The following is a 20,897-nucleotide window of genomic DNA, read 5'->3' on the forward strand; positions in this document are numbered from 1 at the left end:
TCAGCCTCTATGTAGAAAGTGTAGTAGATTCTTACTTCTTAATATACCAACACACTAGCCTGTTACCCAAGAAAAATCCTGCTCCTGAAGTACTTTTTCTTTCACCTAGATAACCTACCCAATTTGAGTCAATATAAGCAACAAATCTAAAACCATCATGTTTAGGATACCAAATCCCATAATCCAAAGTACCCTAAATATATCTAAAAATTCTTCTAACTGCCATAACATGAGAATCTTTAGGTGAAGATTGAAATCTTTCAACCAAACATACAACTACATGATATCATGCCTTGATCATAGATCTATAAGTAGTTTGATCAATATTAGGAGAATCATCATTTTTCATAAATTTACATACTGTTATCATTGGCATTCCCATAGGATTACAATCTTCCATGTGAAATTTATTTAACATGTCTTTTGCATACTTAGTTTGGGATAAGAATATACCATTTTCCAATTGAGAAATTTGCAACCCAAGAAAATTGGATAGTTCCCCAAGCATGGACATTTCAAATTCAGATTGCATAAGCTTTGAAAAACCTTGACTTAAAGCATCATCATTGGATCCAAATACTATATCATCAACATAAAAAAGAACAATGAGAACATCATCACATGTACCGTATATGTAAAAATTGCTATCAACACCACCTCTTCTGAAGCCATTTTTGATAAGATACTGATCCAACCTAGAATACCAAGTCCTTAGAGCTTTTTTCAAACCATAAAGAGTCTTTTTTAACCTATAGACATGATTAGGATAGTCTTTGCTTTCAAATCCTTCAAGTTGATCCATATAAACCTTTTCATCAAGATAACCATTAATAAATGTCATTTTAACATCCATTTGGTATATTTCAAAGATCTTGAAAGCTGAATATCCAAGAAAGATTCTTATTGCATCAATTCTAGTCACTGGTGCAAAAGTTTCATAAAAGTCCACACTTTCTATTTGTGCATAACCCTTATAAACCAATCTAGCCTTATTCCTTGACATGTTTCCATTTTCATCAAGTTTATTTCTAAAGACCCATTTAGCACCTATTACATTTTTATCTTTAGGTCTATGCACTAATTCCCAAGTTTTATTTTTTTCAATTTGACTTAGTTCCTCTTTCACAGCATTAACCCAAAAGTCATCCATAGTAGCTTCTTTATATGATTTAGATTCAATTTGAGATAAAAAAAAAAAGGTTAGCATATTTACTAGATGTAGTTATTGTTCTCATTTGAATACCTACATGTTTATCCCCTATAATCTATTCTTGAGGATGATACTTCTTCAATCTTGTTCCTGTATCCTTTGTACCTGCGATTTTGGTGTTTCTATTTGATGTTTTATCTCATCTTCAACTTCAACAACTTTATTATCTACTTCTTTCAAGTCTTTATCATTGTCTTGTCAAAAATTATTATCCATTCTTATTTCCTTTTCATCCTATACAACTTTTTCCACTTTCACATGTATAGTTTCAACAAGTTTATTCAACCTTTTATTAAAGCATTTGTATGCTTTACTTTGAGAAGAATATCCTAAAAAGATTCCTTCATCACACTTGAATCAAAGCTTCCTATTTTATCATTAGAATTCTTATTGAAGCATCGACTTCCAAAAATTCTAAAATTCTTAACAGATGCAGGATGTCCATACCATAACTCATAAGGAGTGTACTTAGTTTTTATCCTTAGTCGTGCCTTGTTTAAAATATATACTACTGTTTGAACTGCTTCTTTCCAATATCTGTTTGGTACTTTTTATTCATTCAACATAGTCCTTGCCATTTCTTTCATTGTTTGATTCTCTCTCAATAGCTCCATTTTGTTGAGGTGTCCTAGATGCTACATATTGTCTTTGATTCCATGTCTTTCACAATAATCAACAAATTCATTTGAAGTGGACTCACCACCTTTATCTAATTGTAAGCATTTAATCTTGATGTCTGACTCATTTTCAACCATTTTCCTAAAAATCTTAAATTTGTTAAATCTTCTAATTTATGTTTTAAGAATGTTACCCATGTCATTCTTGTATAATCATCTATAAAAATCTTGAAATATTTTTCACCATTTAATGACACTATCCTTGTAGGACCACATAAATAAATATGTACTAATTGCAATGGTTTAGAAGCGAAATATTATTTTGAAGGAAAAATTGCCTTTGTTTGTTTACCATGTTGACACCCTTCACAAATAACATTCTCTGGCTTACTTATACATGGCACACCTCTTACTTTTTGATGTTTACTAACTTTTACCAAGTTGTTAAAATTCAAGTGCCTAAGAATTTTGTGCCATAACCAACTTTCAGTCACTTATCCCATAAGACAAACATCTTCATGATTGTTAGTATTTGTGATATCTTTTTAATTGTATCCATTCCCTTTAGATATTTTACCTGATGCAACCAACTATCTAGATTTTATTTTGATTTGGAAACCATGGTCGTCAAAAGCAACTTCATATCCATGATCACAAATTTGACTATCACTTAGAAGATTGTACTTTAATCCATCAACATAATACACATCATGAATGGACATTTTTTTGCTAAACATCAAAGAACCCAAACCTTTAATTTGTCTTTAAGAATCATTACCAAAACTAACACTACCACCTTTATAGTTAATCAATTTGTTAAATTTTTTTCTATCTCCTATTATGTGTTTAGAACAACCACTATCAATTATCCAAAATTCTTTTTCTTCAAAATGTAGAGCCATTTGAAAAAACAAAAACTTATTAATCTTAGTCCTCCATATCTTAGTCACTTTAGTATTAGATTATTTATCAACTTGTATACTAGCATAAGATTGATCATTTTGAAATGACTTATGTCATGTCCCCTTTTCAAATAATTAAAAATAATAAACTTTGCTAAGGCAGGCAGGCTCCAAAAAGGTGAAGTTTCGGCAAAAGGGGCTAATCTTTGGAAACCAATGGACTAATAAATAAAAATTATTATTAAATTATATTTTATTAACCCCTCTTGGACTTGATTTAGGGTTATGCCCTCTTTTAAGGGGTTTGGAGGCATTTTGGGCTCATTCCAGAACTTGATTTTTGTGCATTGCTTTGTTGTTCTTCAGAGGCTGCCAAACCTATGGAGAAGGAGACCCAAGAACGGGAGTTTTTAGGTTTTCAAGAAGGCTAAATATGGGAGTTTGAAGCTATTCCATGTGCATGCTCATACAGAGTATGCCTTTGTGTTGAACAGTGCAGATTTGTGGGTTTTTGAGTGTATTTTTTTGTAAGAGTTTGGTGTTTTTGGTTGAGTATTTCATATCAGTTTGGGTTGCTTCTGTATTTCAGAATTTAAGTTGATAAAATAGAGCTGAATATATTTATTGGGACATGGTTCAACTTTTGAGATAGTTTATTAGTGTTTTTGTGGTGTTTTCGGGCATTTTTGTGTTATTTCGGGAGCCCAATGAGCATAGTTTTTGTCCTACATTTGTGAGCTATTGTGTAGATGATATATAGGTCTAGAAATGTCATTTTTTAGGCTTTTATGCTGCCAAATTTTTTGTAAAAATTTTCATTTTCAGATTTATTAATAATATGTGAAGTTGTGAAGTTTTTGGCACTATTTCGGACATACCCGATTTGGGGTTTATTGAGAAATTGGTAGATCTTTGAAATATTGGTTGTTTGATCTTAAAGATCCAAGTAGAGGTTTGAAATATCATAAAAAATCAATAAAGGGACATTTTAGTGGTATCAGAGCTATGATCTTGCGAGCCTGAGGGTTTGTAGAAGTTTGCATGTCAGTTTTGACAACTACCCAGATCTTGCATATCATAATTTATGGTTGCATGTTGCTTCTAATTAGTTGCATGTCAAAATTTATGGTTGCATGCAACTAAGTGAAAGAGAAAAAAGATATTTGCAGCGAGAAAAGAATAAATTTTTTTTGATCAAACCTCCAGTTGAAAGTAAAAGTACAAAATCCAAGGAAGGGAAAAGTATGGCTGATCCAGATGAGATAGCAAAGAAATTCTTCCAAGACATCCAAAATACTCAAAAGAAAATAGTGGATAGTTTGGCAGAAACTAGAGAGGCTTTGCGAATATTGATAGAAAAACTACAAGGAGTTGCATCTATTAATGAGAAATAGAGCACTTCAGAGGAGCCAAGAAATCTGAAATCCACACCATCTAAATCAACCAAAACTATTTTCTTGCCTGTAGATGAGGCACCAATACCAAATCTAGCCATTAATCCCATGGAAGAGGTTACAGGTAACTTGATTGCATTAAGAGCTACTTACAATGGCTTAGATGATGAATTTCGTAGTTTGGTTCCTTTTAGAGAATATGTGGATATGATGAACACTTTGATGCCCAAGAAAGAGAATAGGAGGGAGCATGCCATAAGTAGAAGAGAGCTCAAAAATAAAATAAGCAAGTTTACAACACCTACTTTTGATGGAACAAATAAAATTTCAACTAGAGCATGGCTACAAAAATTACAGACTTTCTTCACACTTAACCCCATGAAGGAGAGTGATGTTGTTCAATTTGCAAGTCTACACTTGGAAGATGCAGCCTATGATTGGTGGTATCATGGAATGACTACTCAAGGTCACGATCAGGTAATTACATTTGATGATTTCAGTCAAAGAGTGATAGATAGATTTGACCTCACGGATGATGAAGAGTACTTTAAAGAATTGTCAAAGTTGAAGCAAACCAAATCAGTTAATGAGTACATAGAAGAGTTTTAAAAAGTGGCTATTATGGTACCTGATATGATTGAAAAGAGGATTGTTTATCTTTTTCTTGATGGTTTAGAAGATTCTGTTAAGGGTTTGGTTAAGGCTTTCTCACCCTCAACCTTATAGGAAGCTATCAAAAGAAGCTTGCAACTTGAAACTTGTGTGCCTATTGAATCAGTCACTAATCAAAAATCCCCAAATCTTTGGCAACATAAGGGGAATTTTCAGAAAAAGACTTTCCCAACACTAACACCAAAAGATGTGATAAATGTGGCAAAAAAGAAGGTAGATGAAGAGACTAGGAGTGAATTACAAAGGAAAAAGCTTTTTTTTACTTGTAGAGAACCATGGGTTCCAGGACACAGATGTTTCGGAAAAGGTCAAGTGCACTATATTGAAGTTGCTTCAGAATCTGATTCAGATGAGCATGAGGAATTTCATGATACTAAGGAGGAGGTAGAAGAAGAAGAAGAAAAAGAAATTAGCAAGGATGGCCCTTTAGCAACATTATCAGGAGTCCCAAGATACCATCCCTTTCAAATTTGAGAGGTACTAGCAAGGAAAAGGTTGACAGTTCTTCTTGATAGTGGGGCAACTCACAATTTTATTGATGAGGGATTTGTCATGAAAAGAGGGCTTAAAGAAGAAGATTTTGAGGGATTCAATGTTGCTGTAGGTGATGGATTCACTATGCCTTACACACAGGTGGTGAAACAATTCAAGATGACCTTAGGAGATTATGAGTTATGTGATGACTTCTATGTGTTTGGTATTGGGGAGACAGATCTTGTATTGGGTGTTCAATGGTTGCACTCTATGGAGGCTATTACATGAACCATCAAACTATGGAGTTTAAATTTCATTCCAATGGGAAAGAAGTCATATTGAGAGGTTTATTGAATGGAGCACTTAAGGTGGTCTCTGCAAAGAGGATGGAGAGGACTTTTCAAAGAGGACAAGTAGCATGGGCAGCAGGAGTCATAATCCATCCAACAAGCTCTCTAAAGAATCAAGGTAATTTCCATTTTGAAATTCAAAATATTCTTGATAAGCATAGTATAGTTTTCAACGACTTGCCTCCAAGATTACCACCAAATAGAGGTTTTGAGCATGTTATAGAGTTAGAATAGGGTGCCAAAATAGTTATAACAACCCCATACCGCCATCCAAGAGGTTATAAGGAAGAAATTGAAAAAATTATTAAAGAACTCTTGGACATGGGATTCATAAGGCCTAGCTCCAGTCCATTTGCATCATCTGTGGTACTTGTCAAGAAAAAGAATGGTACAATGAGAATGTGTATAGACTACAGGGCTCTAAACAAGAAGACCATAAAAAATAGGTATCCCATACCACGCATAGATGAACTCATTGATGAGTTACATGGTGCTGTATACTTCTCAAAAATTGACTTAAGATCAAGGTACTATCAAATCTGAATGAGGAGTGAAGATATGGAAAATACTGCTTTCAGATGTCACTATGGGCACTTTGAATTTCTTGTTATGCCATTTGGCCTCACTAATGCACCTAAAAAATTCCAATCTTGTATGAATAAGGTTTTCAACCAACATCTTCAAAAATTTGTTTTGGTATTTTTTGATGATATCTTGATTTACAGTAAAACATGGGAAGAGCATCTAAAGCACATAGACACTGTTTTGAGAATCTTGGAGCAGCAATCCTTCTATGCTAAGCTATCTAAATTTGAGTTTGGTTTGATAGAGATCCTATATTTGGGACATATTATAAGTTCTAAAGGAGTACAGGTTGATCAACAAAAAATCCAGGCAATTTTGGATTGGCCTCCACCCACTAATCTTACACAGTTGAGAGGTTTCTTCAGGTTGTGTAGCTACTATAGGAGATTTTCCAAGGGATTTTCTTGGCTTTCTGCCCCCTTAACTAATTTGACAAAGAAAGGAGTTTTTGTTTGGACAGAAGAGGCACAAAAAACATTTGATAAGCTTAAGAAGGTAATGAGTTCATGCCCTGTGCTTGCAATTCTAAATTTCTCTTTACCTTTTGTTGTTGAATGCGATGCTTCTAGAGAAGGTATAGGGGCTGTCCTAACTCAAAGGGGAAATCCAATAGCATTTGAGAGTAGAAAATTAAATCAATCAGAGAAAGGTTACTCCATCTATGATAAGGAAATGTTGGCAATCATGCATGCACTTCATAAGTTTAGACAATATTTGGTATGTGGGAGATTCATTGTAAAGACAGACCATAATAGCCTCAGGTTCTTCTTGAACCAAAGGGATTTGAATGATCATCAAAAAAAATGGGTAAGAAAATTGCAAGCTTATGATTTTGATATTGAATACATGAAAGGAAAGAATAATGTGGTTGCTGATGCTCTCTCAAGAAAGCCCACTTTGTGTTCCTTATCATCTATCTCTACTAATTGGAAAGTCTCCATAATTTTAGAGTATGCTAAAGATTCCTTTGCCACCAAGATTTTGGATAAGTTAGTGGATGATAATAGGTAAAAGGTTGTTGATGAATTGATTTATTACAAGAATAGGAATTTCTTAGTGCAAGGATCAAAAACTAAGGAGAGGATATTGAGGGCCTTTCATGACACACCTTTGGCTGGTCATCAGGGATACTTCAAGACATACAAGAAAATTTGAGAGATATTTTCATGGAAGGGTATGAAGGAGGATGTCCTTAAACACATTAAGGAATGTATGGTATACAAACAAAGCAAGAGTGAGCAAAATTTTCCTGCAGGGTTGTTGCAGCCACTCTCTATTCCTAAACAAAAATGGGAAAATATTTCTATGGACTTCATCACTGGATTGCCCAAGGTTCAAGGTAAGGATTGCATATATGTGGTGGTAGATATACTAACTAAGTATGCACATTTCTTTCCTATCACATCTAATTTCAAGGCATCACAAGTGGCCGAATTGTTCTTCAAGGAAATTTTTAGATTACGTGGCTTGCCTAGAAACATTGTTAGTGACCAGGACAGTAGATTCTTTAGCTCTTTTTGGAAGGAGCTCTTTCATTTGGTAGGAACTGAACTCACTCCCAGTACTAGCTATCACCCTCAAACAGATGAATAAACAGAGATAGTTAATAAATGGATAGAGGGATATTTGAGGAACTATGTTTCAAATCAACAACATGCTTGGGTGAAATGGTTACACCTAGGGGAGTATTGTTACAATACATCTCATCACATTTCTATTGGTATGCCTCCTTTTCATGCTCTTTATGCTTATGATGCCCTTTCCTTTGTTGATCTAATACTTTCCGATAGCAGAGTACCTACAGCAAGTGATTTCGTCAAGAAAAGCCAAGACATAATAAGGTCCCTCAAGGATAATCTACAACATGCACAAAACCAACAAAAGTTATATGCTGATAGGAAAAGGATTGAAAGATATTTTGAGGTGGGAGATTTGGTATTTTTTAGGTTGTATCCATATAAGAAAAGCACCTTGAAGAGGAGTGGGCCAGAGAAACTCAAGCCAAGGTTCTATGGGCCTTATAAGATCATCAAGAAGGTAGGAGAGGTAGCTAATGAGTTGGAGCTCCCACCAAATAGAAAAATACATAATATTTTCCATGTGTCTTACCTAAAGAAGGTTATAGGTCAGAAAACCATAGTATCTATAGAATTACCACCTCTTGATGATGAAGGGAAATTAGTTTTGATACCAGAAGAGATTTTGGATACAAGAGAGAAAAGATTGAGAAACAAGAGCGTCATAGAGAATTTGGTCAAATGGAAAGGATTACCACTAGAGGATGCAACTTGGGAAGGAGCACACATTCTTGAGAATTTCAACCTTCATTTCTTGAGGACAAGAAATATTTGGGAGGGGAGGACTTTTCATGTCCCCTTTTCAAATAATTAAAAATAATAAACTTTGCTAAGGTAGGCAGGCTCCAAAAAGGTGAAGTTTTGGCAAAAGGGGCTAATATTTGGAAAAAAATGGACTAATAAATAAAAATTATTACTAAATTATATTTTATTAACCCCTCTTGGACGTGAGTTATGGTTATGCCCTCTTTTAAGGGGTTTGGAGGCATTTTGGGCTCATTCCAGAACTTGATTTTTGCGCATTGCTTTGTTGTTCTTCAGAGGCTGCCAAACCTGTGGAGAAGGAGACCCAAAAATGGGAGTTTTTAGGTTTCTAGGAAGGCTAAGGATGGGATTTTGAAGCCATTCCATGTGCATGCTCATACAGAGTATGCCTTTGTGCTGAACAGTGCAGATTTGTGGGTTTTCGAGTGTGTTTTTTTGTAAGAGTTTGGTGTTTTCGGTTGAGTATTTTATATCAGTTTGGGTTGCCACTGTATTTCAGAATTTAAGATGATAAAATAGAGCTGAATATATGTATTGGGACGTGGTTCAACTTTTGAGATAGGTTATTTTTGTTTTTGTGGTGTTTTCAGGCATTTTTGTGTTATTTCGAGAGCTCGATGAGCATAGTTTTTGTCCTACGTTTGTGAGATGTTGTGTAAATGCTATACAGATCTAGAAATGTCATTTTTTAAGCTTTTATGCTGCTGAAATTTCTATAAAAATTTTCATTTTCAGATTTATTAATAATATGTGAAGTTATGAAGTTTTTGACACTATTTAAGACATACCCAATTTGGAGTTTATTGAGAAATTGGTAGATCTTTGAAATATTGGTTGTTTGATCTTAAAGATCTGATTAGATGTTTGAAATATCATACAAAATCAGTAAAGGGACATTTCAACTTAGTTTTGCAATTACTCATAACATGACCAAAGAGATTACATTTTTAACATCTTAGACTATTCATTTTAGGAAAGAAATAATCAAAATGAAACATTGAATACATTCTTCACATGTATCTGCAATTACTTGTTCCATGTCCATATTGATAACACATGAAGCAATACCCATCAAAGAAAGAAGTGAACCTGTTTGAGTATCTTTTACCCATGAATGAAGTGCTTGATATAACTTGATCTTTATCATTAGAAATCTTATTAAAATCTGCATTTTCCCGTACAATTGAAGTGGTAGCATTTGATTTTTATCCTTACTTTTAGATTTAAATATCTCAAATAATGATTTATCTTTCTTGTCACTAGAACATTGCCCAAGTTCAAAAAAAATTCCTGTTAGATCATTAGTTCTTCTTTGTTTCCTCAACATATCATCCAAAGTAGTGTTCTCATATTTTTCTAACTTTCTTCTATATGATACTATTTCATTCATTAACCTTGTACATTCCTGATCTTTAGAACTTAACACTTCCTTAGTGACAAAGACAATTCTCTTTTGTTCCTCAACTTGTAATTTCAATTCTATAACTTGCTGATTTAAGTCCTTAGTTTCTTTTCAAAGTTCTCTTTTTCTTTTGAGAATTTATTTTCTTGAACACTTAAATTCCTTGATCATTTTAAGTGCATAAAGAAATTTGCACTCTAAATCAACCTCAACAATTCAACATCATCATCACTATCTGATTCTTGACAACTAGTTTCTATAGCCATGAATGAAACTTCATTTTTATCACAGTCAAAACTACTAGAGTCACTATCTGATACATCAGCAATCAAACTTTTCTTCTTCTTCTTAAAGAACTTCTTTTTGTTATAGAATTTCTTTTTACTTGATTTCTCTTTCTCATCATCTACTTCATTATGACTATTATAAGGACATTTAAATACACAGTGTCTTATTTTACCACAATCAAAGCATTTGAAAAGAAGTTTAATTTTGTATATATCTACTCTTTTATTTAATTTTCTTGATAAATGTGCTTCAAGAACATCAAGATCATCTAATTTTGAAGAGACTTGCTTCACTTTATTTTCCACCTTGAATGCTACTTCTTTGCTTGTGGATTCCTGATTGCCAAACTTTATCATTTCATAAGCTACAAGCGCTCCAATGATAATATTCCATTGTATACTTGTTAATATCTCCAATTTATTCTATAGAACATATCTTAGAATCAAATTTATTAGGAAGAGATCTCAAAACCCTCTTTTACAACATCAATATCATCAATTTTTTCACCAAGTCCTCTTATGACATTTACAATTTCATCTATCTTAAGGAGATAGTCTTCTACCTTTTCATCATTACCCATCTTAAGGTCTTCAAATATTGACTTCAAATGTTGTATCTTGGCTTCTTTAACTCTATCATTACCATGATATGTGTTTTCAAATTTGTCTCATACTTCTTTAAAGAACAACAATGCATTACCTTAACAAAAACATCTTTAGATAAAATGTTAAGTATAGAAAATTTAGCTTTCATATTAATTTCATACTTCCTCTTTTCATCAGGATCTATAGGTAAAGTATTAGGAATTTTATAACCATTAATAATTGAAGCCCAAACATAAACATTGATAGATAAAAAATATGATTGCATCATTACTACCCAAAAAGCATAATTTGATCCATCAAAAATAGGAACCTTTGAAGAACTATCTTGAGCCATAAAAGATAAGTATTCCACGCAACCAAAAACTACCCAACGCTATTAAAATTTGTATAGGGAATTTTGATATGATAAAACTTGTTGGAATATAAACACTACAGTAGAAGGGAAAAGGGTGTGGGTGGGGGCGGTGAATCAGTGGTTTAAAATACTTTAAAAACTTGAAACAATCACAAGTTATAAAAAATTAACACATGAGAAAGATAGTTAATGAATAAAAAAGTGACATAATATTTTAACATGGAAAAATCCTTAGGGTAAAAAAAAAACTTTGAATTTGAAACTTTATTGGCCTCTTGGACAAATCTCTTAGAGCTACAATTCTGGGAAGCATCAACACCTTATTTTAGAAACATCAATTTCAAGGAATACCAATCCCTTACACCTAAAACACCAACTTCATGAATACAAGAAACACCAAATTCAAAAATGAAAAAGTGATATATAAAATTAGAGGATCATCTTTGTTACAACACAAATCATGAATCTCTAGTTTCAACTTCTTGTTGAAAACACAATGCAGGATATACTTCTATTCTCTTCAAAACATTCAATAGCCAAATATATTTTCTTTTTCCATTAAAAGATCTGATCAAATATTGATATGAATGAATGAAGAAGAAATATATAACCCTTCTTCTACCTTTCACATACTTCTGCAATGAAAATTAAATCACAAATATGAAAATAAAAACATAAATCATTACCTTCTTCTTTGCTATTGAAAATTTGCTTGCAAATTGTTTGGTCTACAAGGAATTCCATACCAATTCTGCAACTTCTATCAAAACCACCTACTGGATACTTTAGGGGAATGTATCCTCTACTTATAAACCAAGAAAGTTGAAATTTTGGAGGTAGCTACAAACCCAAACTTCCATTAGATCAAAACCACTCAAAACTACCAAAAATGTCATAACAATTTGGTAACTGTTTATGATAAATAGACTTTTTCTCTTTCTGTACATGTGTTATGCAAAAACTAACAAAGATCCATTTTAGCTAACTTTGGGTTTTTTCCAAAATGGTATGATAGTTGGGGTCTATCTAATAAAAAATCTTGTCAACTTTCTGATAGGCCAAAACATTTTTTTATTTTTTATATCTGCTTTCAAAAACAAAGTGAACATTAAGTGTTAATTGTTTAACACTTAAGTATGTCTTGCATATGTTTTGAAAAATATTGAATGACATCAAATAAGATAATTACATGATGTTATCCATACCATATGCTCATTATTGACACCAATGACAAAAATCAAAGACCAAATACCAAGGTTTCAACATTATTTTCCTTTGAAGTATGTTTGCTTAGAAGTAGAAAATGATCATTATACATCATTGAACTGGAAAATGCTCATAAAATATTTTATATTAGTCAATTAAGATATTCATTTGTTGAATTGATGCATATATCCAAAAAAGAAATGTCCATAATGAAAACAAAGACATTATAATCCATCTTTAACTGGGAAAATAAATCTTCAATGCTTCTCTTTCCAATAATTTGAAGGCTTCCTTCATTTCCTTGACTATTATTTCCTATTGGAAGGACAACACTTGATGTAGGTATGAGAGATTGAGATCCTATTGGTGTTGAAGGCTTCTAGATTGTCAAGGAAGGCATACAAGATATTGGTTGTGGCTAAACATATTGTTGAAGCTATTGTTGCTACAATTATGATGAGTTCTATTGTTGATATAGTTGTTGTGGATCATATAATGTTGGTTGTTGCTATGAGGGTGATGGGGGTTTCTATTATTGTAGTTGGGCCTATTGCTATGTTTGATGTTGCTAAAGTTAGTAGGAAGATGAAGTTGAAAGGGGCAAGCTAGACTGTTGCTTCTTTGGCCACTATGGTGTATGTGGAGGTCATCTTGAGAGAGAATATTTCCCACCTTGGCAAAGGCCAATTAATTTAGAATAAAAGATCCTACTGATTGAACTCTTCAAATTTTTCGTGTTTGCATCTTTTGCAAATGAAATATAACATTGTAACTTAATTACATCACATGAAAAACAATGTGTGCAGGATTGACAATTTAAAAACTATTTACACAATTCGAATAATGCATTCAAATACAACATATTATAAATAACATGAAATCTAATAAAATAATCACTTAAGTTTTAGAAGATAACCTCAAGTACCCACTGATTAAATAGAATTCATGGATATGACCATTTGTAGAAGATAAAAATTCTCCACAACATAATTGTTGTATAGCAAAAATTGTTGGTCTCAGATTGGTTTTGACAATTGAGTGTCAACACATTAACCAATTCTTAAGTCAATCCTAATTATAATATAGATGTTGAGCTATGATGTGTGCTGAGCCAAAAATTCAATAAGTTCTGAGTGAGCTTCAGGTGCTGAGAAAGTATCAAGTGTCGAGTGATAAGTGATGTTGAGTCACTATAGGTACCGAGCAAAGTATAGATGCTGAGCAAAACAAAAATACTATAGGAGCCAAGTGAGATAAAATTCCTATATGTGTCGAGCATCAGCAATTAGTAAGTGACGAGTAACACATAATCAACATATGAGTTTGTGTCTTGACAATCTCAGATGTAAACAAGTTTTGAGCCAACTCAGGATGAATCTCAAAGGATCTTGAAGATAAGATCAAATGTTTCATATTACCTCTGTAATAAGCATGTAGCCAATAAGAAAAATGGAGAAAGCATGCAACCAATAGGAAAAGTGAAAGAATTGAGTGGGAAAAGAAGAATGAATATTGATCATAGATTCATACCTAACTCTAAGTCTTCAAAGCCTTTAAAGGGAGGAAAAAACCCCATTGTGTGTGTATGAGTAAGAGTTTGTGGGAGAATGCTAGTGAAGTGCAGAGGGGTGTAAAGACTTGGAAAAAGTAGAACAAAATTGAAGAATTTAGTTGACCTAGAATAGAGTATCAGAATTTTGAGGAGAGACATATTAGATCAAGGAAGGGTTAGCACAGATAGAGTAGAATGAGGATCTAGAATCAACAATTAAAGATTTCAAGTCATTAGTTCAAGACTTTCTAATACTCTCTAGCCATTATATTAGGAATGAAAATCATATGATGATAGGTTGGTCTAATAGCCATGTTGTAAGCCTTTAAACAAGGTGCTAAATCCTTTAACAAGGTAATATTCCAAGTGAGTGTTTGTAAATCCTTTAACTAGGTTACTTTTAATAGGGTGTAAAGTCTTTAACAAGATAGACCTTTCATAGGGCAAACCATTGGTAGTGGTCAAACTTTGTAACTTCAAATTTTTATATATTTCTGTAGTGATACTTTGTGGGTGTCATCCCTACCCCAATTTTACCTTCACATTTTTGGAGGGTTTCTGGGTTACCAAAAGCTTGTGTTATCTATTTTCATGCATGTCTTTATTTTCATGTCTATTAGATGAATTACATGCATGTGAATGATTTCAGCTAAAAGGTTTTAGAGGTTAAATATTGTTACTTTTGATTCAACTCCCCCCTCAGAAGTAAATCTTCCCACTTGTAAATTTCAACAATTGGTATCAGAGCCTAGTTCTCACAAAGAGGAGCTTTATAGCTTGGAGAAAAGATCTGGAAATGGAAGTCTACAAACTTGGGAAGGTCATATAAAATTAGGTGATTGATATACAACTTGCTTTACATACTTTGGAAGAAGCCAAGGAAGAACTGAAAAAATCTCTAAAGAGAAGAAGAGAGATTGCCATAGCTGAGAATGATACACAATACAAGGAGATTGACACCTCAAAATTGTTTGCAAATGGAGATTCTAAAGAGTTTGATGTAGCAATTGCAGACCTAATGGAGAAGAATAGAGCTCAAGTAGAAGAAATTAGAACTCTCGAGATTGAACAAGAATCACAAGCCATGATGCTTTGTAAAGTGACTGAATAGAAGAAAAGAGTCATTAAGGATAAGGCTATGCTAGAAGATGACAAGAGAAATCTTGCCAATAGACTAGAAGAAAAGTCAATTGAACTTGAAAAAATTTCAAACATGTAGCTAGACACCCTAAGCTAGATGATGAATGCACATCATGAACTGAATGTCAAAGATATTGAGATCTCTAAATTGAAGATGCAAAATGAAAAATTGCAAAATGATCTAAAAAGAGAGAAGGAAAAATTGTAGAGAACTTCAACAAACCAAATGAGGCCATCAAATACTTTGAGAAGCTATTGAAATCACCAAGGGTTAGCAATGATACTTCAGGACTAGGTTACACTAGTACTAAACAAGGAGAGTAATCTAAGACTATAGAAGAAAGAAGTAACAAAGGTAAGAACACTAAACCTACTTATCATTTCTGTGATAAAAAAGGACATATCTCTAATATTTGTAGGAGCAAGAATGCCCATCAGCATGAAAAACCTAAGACTATGGGTCACTGTAACAAGTGCAATAAGGAAGGACATCAAGCACATCACTGCAAGACTAAGACTGTTAGAACACCAAGATTTGAAGGTCACTACTATAATTTCAAGAAGTATGGACATAGAGCTTCTGAGTTCAGATCAAAGCCTATGTGGACACCTAATAAGTCAGCAAGGAGAAATAATCATGGACATCATTACAATTGGGACTACAACACTAGGTATAGCTTCCATTACTATCAGCAATATGAACACATCACTAAAAATTACATAAGAACACATTTCAGTGGAAACTACAATAGATTGCTCAGCTAAACTACATGCTTTAGTTGTTTGAAGACTGGTCATATCAGCAAGAATTTCCCAAAAAGGTCAAAGACACCCAATTCTGAGAACAACAAAGGAAAATAGAAGGAAGATGTTGAACACATCATAGGAGAAATGAATAATACATGGAAGAATAAAGATGGAAGTAGCACATCAAATGAAGGCATCACTTCACCTAAAAGGTCAAGTGGTCACACTTCATCAAACTAAGCACAAGAAGACATGTGGAACTGATATACAAAGCATTATCATACATCAGTTCCTAAACAAGAAAGCATTGAAAAGAAGAGATTAGCATGAATAAAGACGCAAAAGTTAAAATTTCAAGATTTTCATTAGTGTTGTCAAATTACCCTCAGATGTTAAGTAAAATTCCATTACAAGTTGAGTTGATTGCCGAAAATTAGTAGGAGCTAATTGGTAGTGAAAGTTGAGTGAAGAAGAAAATTTGGTTGAAGTCGAGTGAGGGATACTTCAATGGATGTTGAGTGTTTGAAAATCAATGGAAGTTGAGTAATGTAGAAATGCTTAAGAAGTCAAGGGGACAACTATAAATGCACTAAGCCTTAAATGCTATCAAAATAAGGTATATTATTGTATTTTAAACCATTTTTCTTAATAATGAATGAAGAGAAAAGACACAGAAGAGTGTAGAATGACTTCAAAGTAGAGAATCCATCATTTGAACCAATTTCAATAATGATTCAACATAGTTTCATTGAATTCAAGGTATTTACATTTGTGTCGAGCTATGCAATTTTAAATTTTTTTGTGATTAAAACCCTAGTTTGCACAAATGGCATCTAGTTCTAGGAAATGACAAGAGAAAGAGCCATTTTAAGTTCAACTAGTGTCAAATGAAGTGAAACAACCTAATTTTTGCCAATCCCAGAAGTGGCATACAAAAATGACCTAGCTGGAGCCCTATCTATTATACCTCCTAAAGTAGTTATGGTCCAAGATGTTAGGAGATGTTACTGTAGACACCTAAAAAACCTTTAGAAAATAAAGTATTTTTATTTTCTAAAAAATTCCTGATGACATCATCATTTATTAATTAATTAATTTATTTTTATGCCATTAAATCCCTTTATCTTAATTAAAAATATTTAATTAAGGAATCCCTCCAAAAATGTTTAAATCTTATTTAAACATTATTTCCTTATTTATTAATTATTTAATTAATAAATTGACCAAAACTCCCAAAATAAATAATTAATTTATTTTTTGCCCAAAAATTAGCCAATTTCCTTAAGACCAATAACCTCTTCCAAAATCTTCTAATCCTTCTTTAATTTCGATTAAAGGCTAATCCCATCATTTCCTACCCCTAATCCCAACTCAAAATATTTAATTAAGATTAAATATTAATCCTCATGTTTATTAAAAAAGTTTTAATAAATATCTCCTCAACCCAAACCCTTGAAATAAATAAAACTTTATTTATTTCCTAAAAATCTAATTTATCCTCATCCTAAGAAGTTCTAGACTCTTCTAGAAAGTCTTCATCCTCATCCTAGGAAATTCTAGACTATTCTAGAAAGTCTTTATCCTCATCCAAAGTCTAGACTCTTTTAGAAGATGTCTTTAACCCTAATCCTAATCCCCTCCTAACCTTGTCACATTCCCTAAAAATGGGTTAAGACTTACTAACCCAAGCCAAAGTTAACAAATATCTCCTCCTTCACCCACCCTCATTAAATGCCATCCACTTGCCTATCCCTAAGCTAATCCTAAACCATCCTAATACATCCTCTAATCATTTGTACAAGCCTAAGCAAGCTTAAAACCCTCCTAATCAAGTCCAAGTTGAAATTGCTCTCATCACCCTCAAAATATCTCAACCATAAAACTTTATGAAGTCCACTAGGCCATAAATGACTCTTCCAAGCCCTTTTATTGCTCTTACAAGCACTTATGAAGGGTCTTTATGAAGATTTTATCCCTTGAGCCTCCTTTGTTGACTCATCCTTCCCCTTTCCTCCATCCTCTCACCATGTGACATGTGTCACTCCTTGATTGGTTGTAAGGAAGCACAATCCATGTGCTCTCCTCTCATGCAATCTAAGCCCTCCATGAGCTTTTTTCCATCCTTGCATTTTAGCCCTCAATTCCTTAAGCCCTTAGCCTATAAATTGGATCCCCTACCAAGCCATTTTAAACACAATCCATGAAGTAAAGTCATAATGCCATTTTGAGAAGCCATTTTACATCAAAACCATACACTCACACCCAAATTCCAACTCCATTTGAAGCCCTTTTTGAGGCATAAAGCTTGAGCATACATCCTATCTATTTAGACAAAGCTACTCAACAAGAGAGCTTCTCAATGAGAGAGCCCATTAATGGCTCATATTCTCAATTGAAAGCTCATCTTAGTCTATCTTGAAGTTTATGAATTTTTTTTAGTTTGTAGAAGTTTTATTTAAATTTGATTTCTATTAGCATACTAACATTGCTCATATACATTTTGGCATGCCCGGTGGGACCCCGCATGGGTCATCTTCATTAGCTTTTTTAGTCAAGTTTTGTATGTCATTTTCTGATTTTGGCTAATTTTGCTTGTTTTTATGATTGGTAGGATTGTATAAATTGGTTTTGTAGGTCCACATGAGCATGAAGAAGACAAAGGAACTCACAGTCTATCTCATAGTATTTGCAGATTTTTCAAGCTTATAGGTGGACAAAGCACTTGGAATTCTTCTTCCTCTTCTTGTCTATATTCTTCTTATTCCATCTACTTCTTCTTCTTCTTCTTGTGGGAGATCTTGGCCATTTTTTTTTTAAGGAAGCAAAATCATACACACTTCTTTTTAGTGCTTAAAATGAACCCCCAAATCATACTTAAATCCATTAAAAAATTAAAAATTTGCAAAAAAGAAAAAATCTTTTAACAAGTGAAACTAAACCAATCTAATCATTTGCATCCTTGCAACATCAAGGTTTTAGATGCATTCATGCAAAGTTAGGAACACTTCATTTTTGGGAATTTAAAAAGAACTTCAAGTTTCCATTTCAAAAGGTTAAAAATCAACACTAAGTGCACACTAAAATCTAAATCAAACTCAAAGCATCAATCAAGGATAAAATGAACCTCATTTGCAAATATGTTAAAGTTCTTTTAAAAATTTCATGAAAACTAAGAGTCCTAAATGGTTGCCAAAAATTGTCCTAAAAGCTTTGTTATTTGTTCCAAACAAATGTCTTATTGCAAAATCTTGAATGTTTCTTAGGTTTTTCATGCATCAAAACAATCTAGGAATATCATTTTTGGGCTTAAAATATGCAAACTAGAACACAAAATCTTGAATGAAAAACAAAGTCTAAAGAGTCATTTTCACTTTTGAGTCCAAAAACAATCTTGAATGATCTAAGGTTAAAACAAAGCACTTCAAAGTTCTTAAAAAAACACACAAAATCTCAATCTTGAATGCTCAAAGGAAAAAACTTGAATGTTTAATCACTTGTCCTTGAATGCATGTTGCTAAAATCACTCTTGAGTGCCATGGATTAAAATCAAAGTTTTTTTTTTTTTATGAATGCATGATTAAAACAAAAAATCCAATCTTGAATGCCATAGATCAAATAATCATCTTTTGGGGCATAAAAAGAATCCACATTTTTGAAATCTTCTAAGTTATAAAAACTAATAAAGATGCTTTGAGTAAGTTTGTAGTTGGACTCACCCTCTTTAATCACCCATCAATTTAACCATTAGTTGCAATCTCAGTGCCATCTATGGGGATGGGTCTACCTAAGAGGGTGTTAAGTGCTCCACAAAGATCAAACTCCACTCACTTGGGTCTTTAGTGGTTTTTCTAAGTTAGAAAATTTCTTGAATGTGCATTAATCTCGCTCATACTTCATTTGGGAATAAAAATAGGACAAATCTTGTCGTGGAGGGCCTCTCGGCGGGCGCTTGGCAATCGAGTTTCACACATCTTTGTTTTGGGCTTAAAATAAACTCACACTCAATCTTGAATGCCTAAAAATCAATGAACATCGCATGGTTTTGACACATTTTCAATGGCGCTCACATTTCTTATGTTGACGATCTCTCAACTTTCATTATGCTAATGATGCCATCAAATTGGAATGAACATTGTATGCCATAATCACAAGTGTCTTCAATCATAGCTTACAAAATTTAAATCATCAATTGGAATGAACGCGTGTCTTTTAAAGCCCAAGATCATGTATGTGGTCTTGTTTTACACTTTTTAGGAGGCCTGCTCGGGGATTTCATCACCCGTTGGGACGACCTCAACTCCAGTGTTTCGACGGAGTATAAAGATCGGGAGGTGAATCCAAAGACACCTCTCTTGGGATCAAAATTTTGTCACTCGGGCTAAGCCTTAAGGAACTTTATACCCTTGAGAAGTGAAAGAGGAGAAGTGGGTTACTGCTCCTCTCGGCTGTGTGACATCTTTTTGGTTTCATCTATAGATTTGAGCCTCACATACCTTGCGTATATCGAGGACTCCCTAGCTATAAAAAATTTCATCCTTGTAGAAAGCTTCCTAGGATGTTGGTGTGTTTGACGTGCTTGCTCAAAACTTTTGTCTACTTATTTGTTCATAGCTTTTGAATTAATGTTTTCCAACTTTAGTCAAAATCCCAAAAAAGAAAAAATCTCGCAGCTCAAGGCATACTTAGCGTAGTCACTGCCTCGTCAGAAAATCATCCAATCTCCCCCGCTGCAACCAAATCTATCTAGTTCCTTGCTTTAGAACAATCCCAAATCCAAAGTCTCTCCAAATCATCCCCCCTAGCCAACTAGAAACCCAATCCAAAATCACACCCAAGCCTTTAGAGAGTTGTTGTCATTCTGCTAGAATTTGTTATCCAATCAATCCGACCAATCCACCAGCCTCACCACGGTTATCCTTTTGACAGAGCTTTGTCTAGGGTAATCTAGCTTTGTCACTTGTTATCCCTCATCACCTTGAGCTAAAGGTTGGGATCCACAAGTGGCCAATCTTGTGTCATGCCCATAGGATCATTAGTCTATCCTCAAGTTGACATA

This window comes from Cupressus sempervirens, chromosome 10 (assembly GCF_028749045.1).
Source record: "Cupressus sempervirens isolate cs-2001-9-10 chromosome 10, ASM2874904v1, whole genome shotgun sequence".
Taxonomy (NCBI): Eukaryota; Viridiplantae; Streptophyta; class Pinopsida; order Cupressales; family Cupressaceae; genus Cupressus; species Cupressus sempervirens.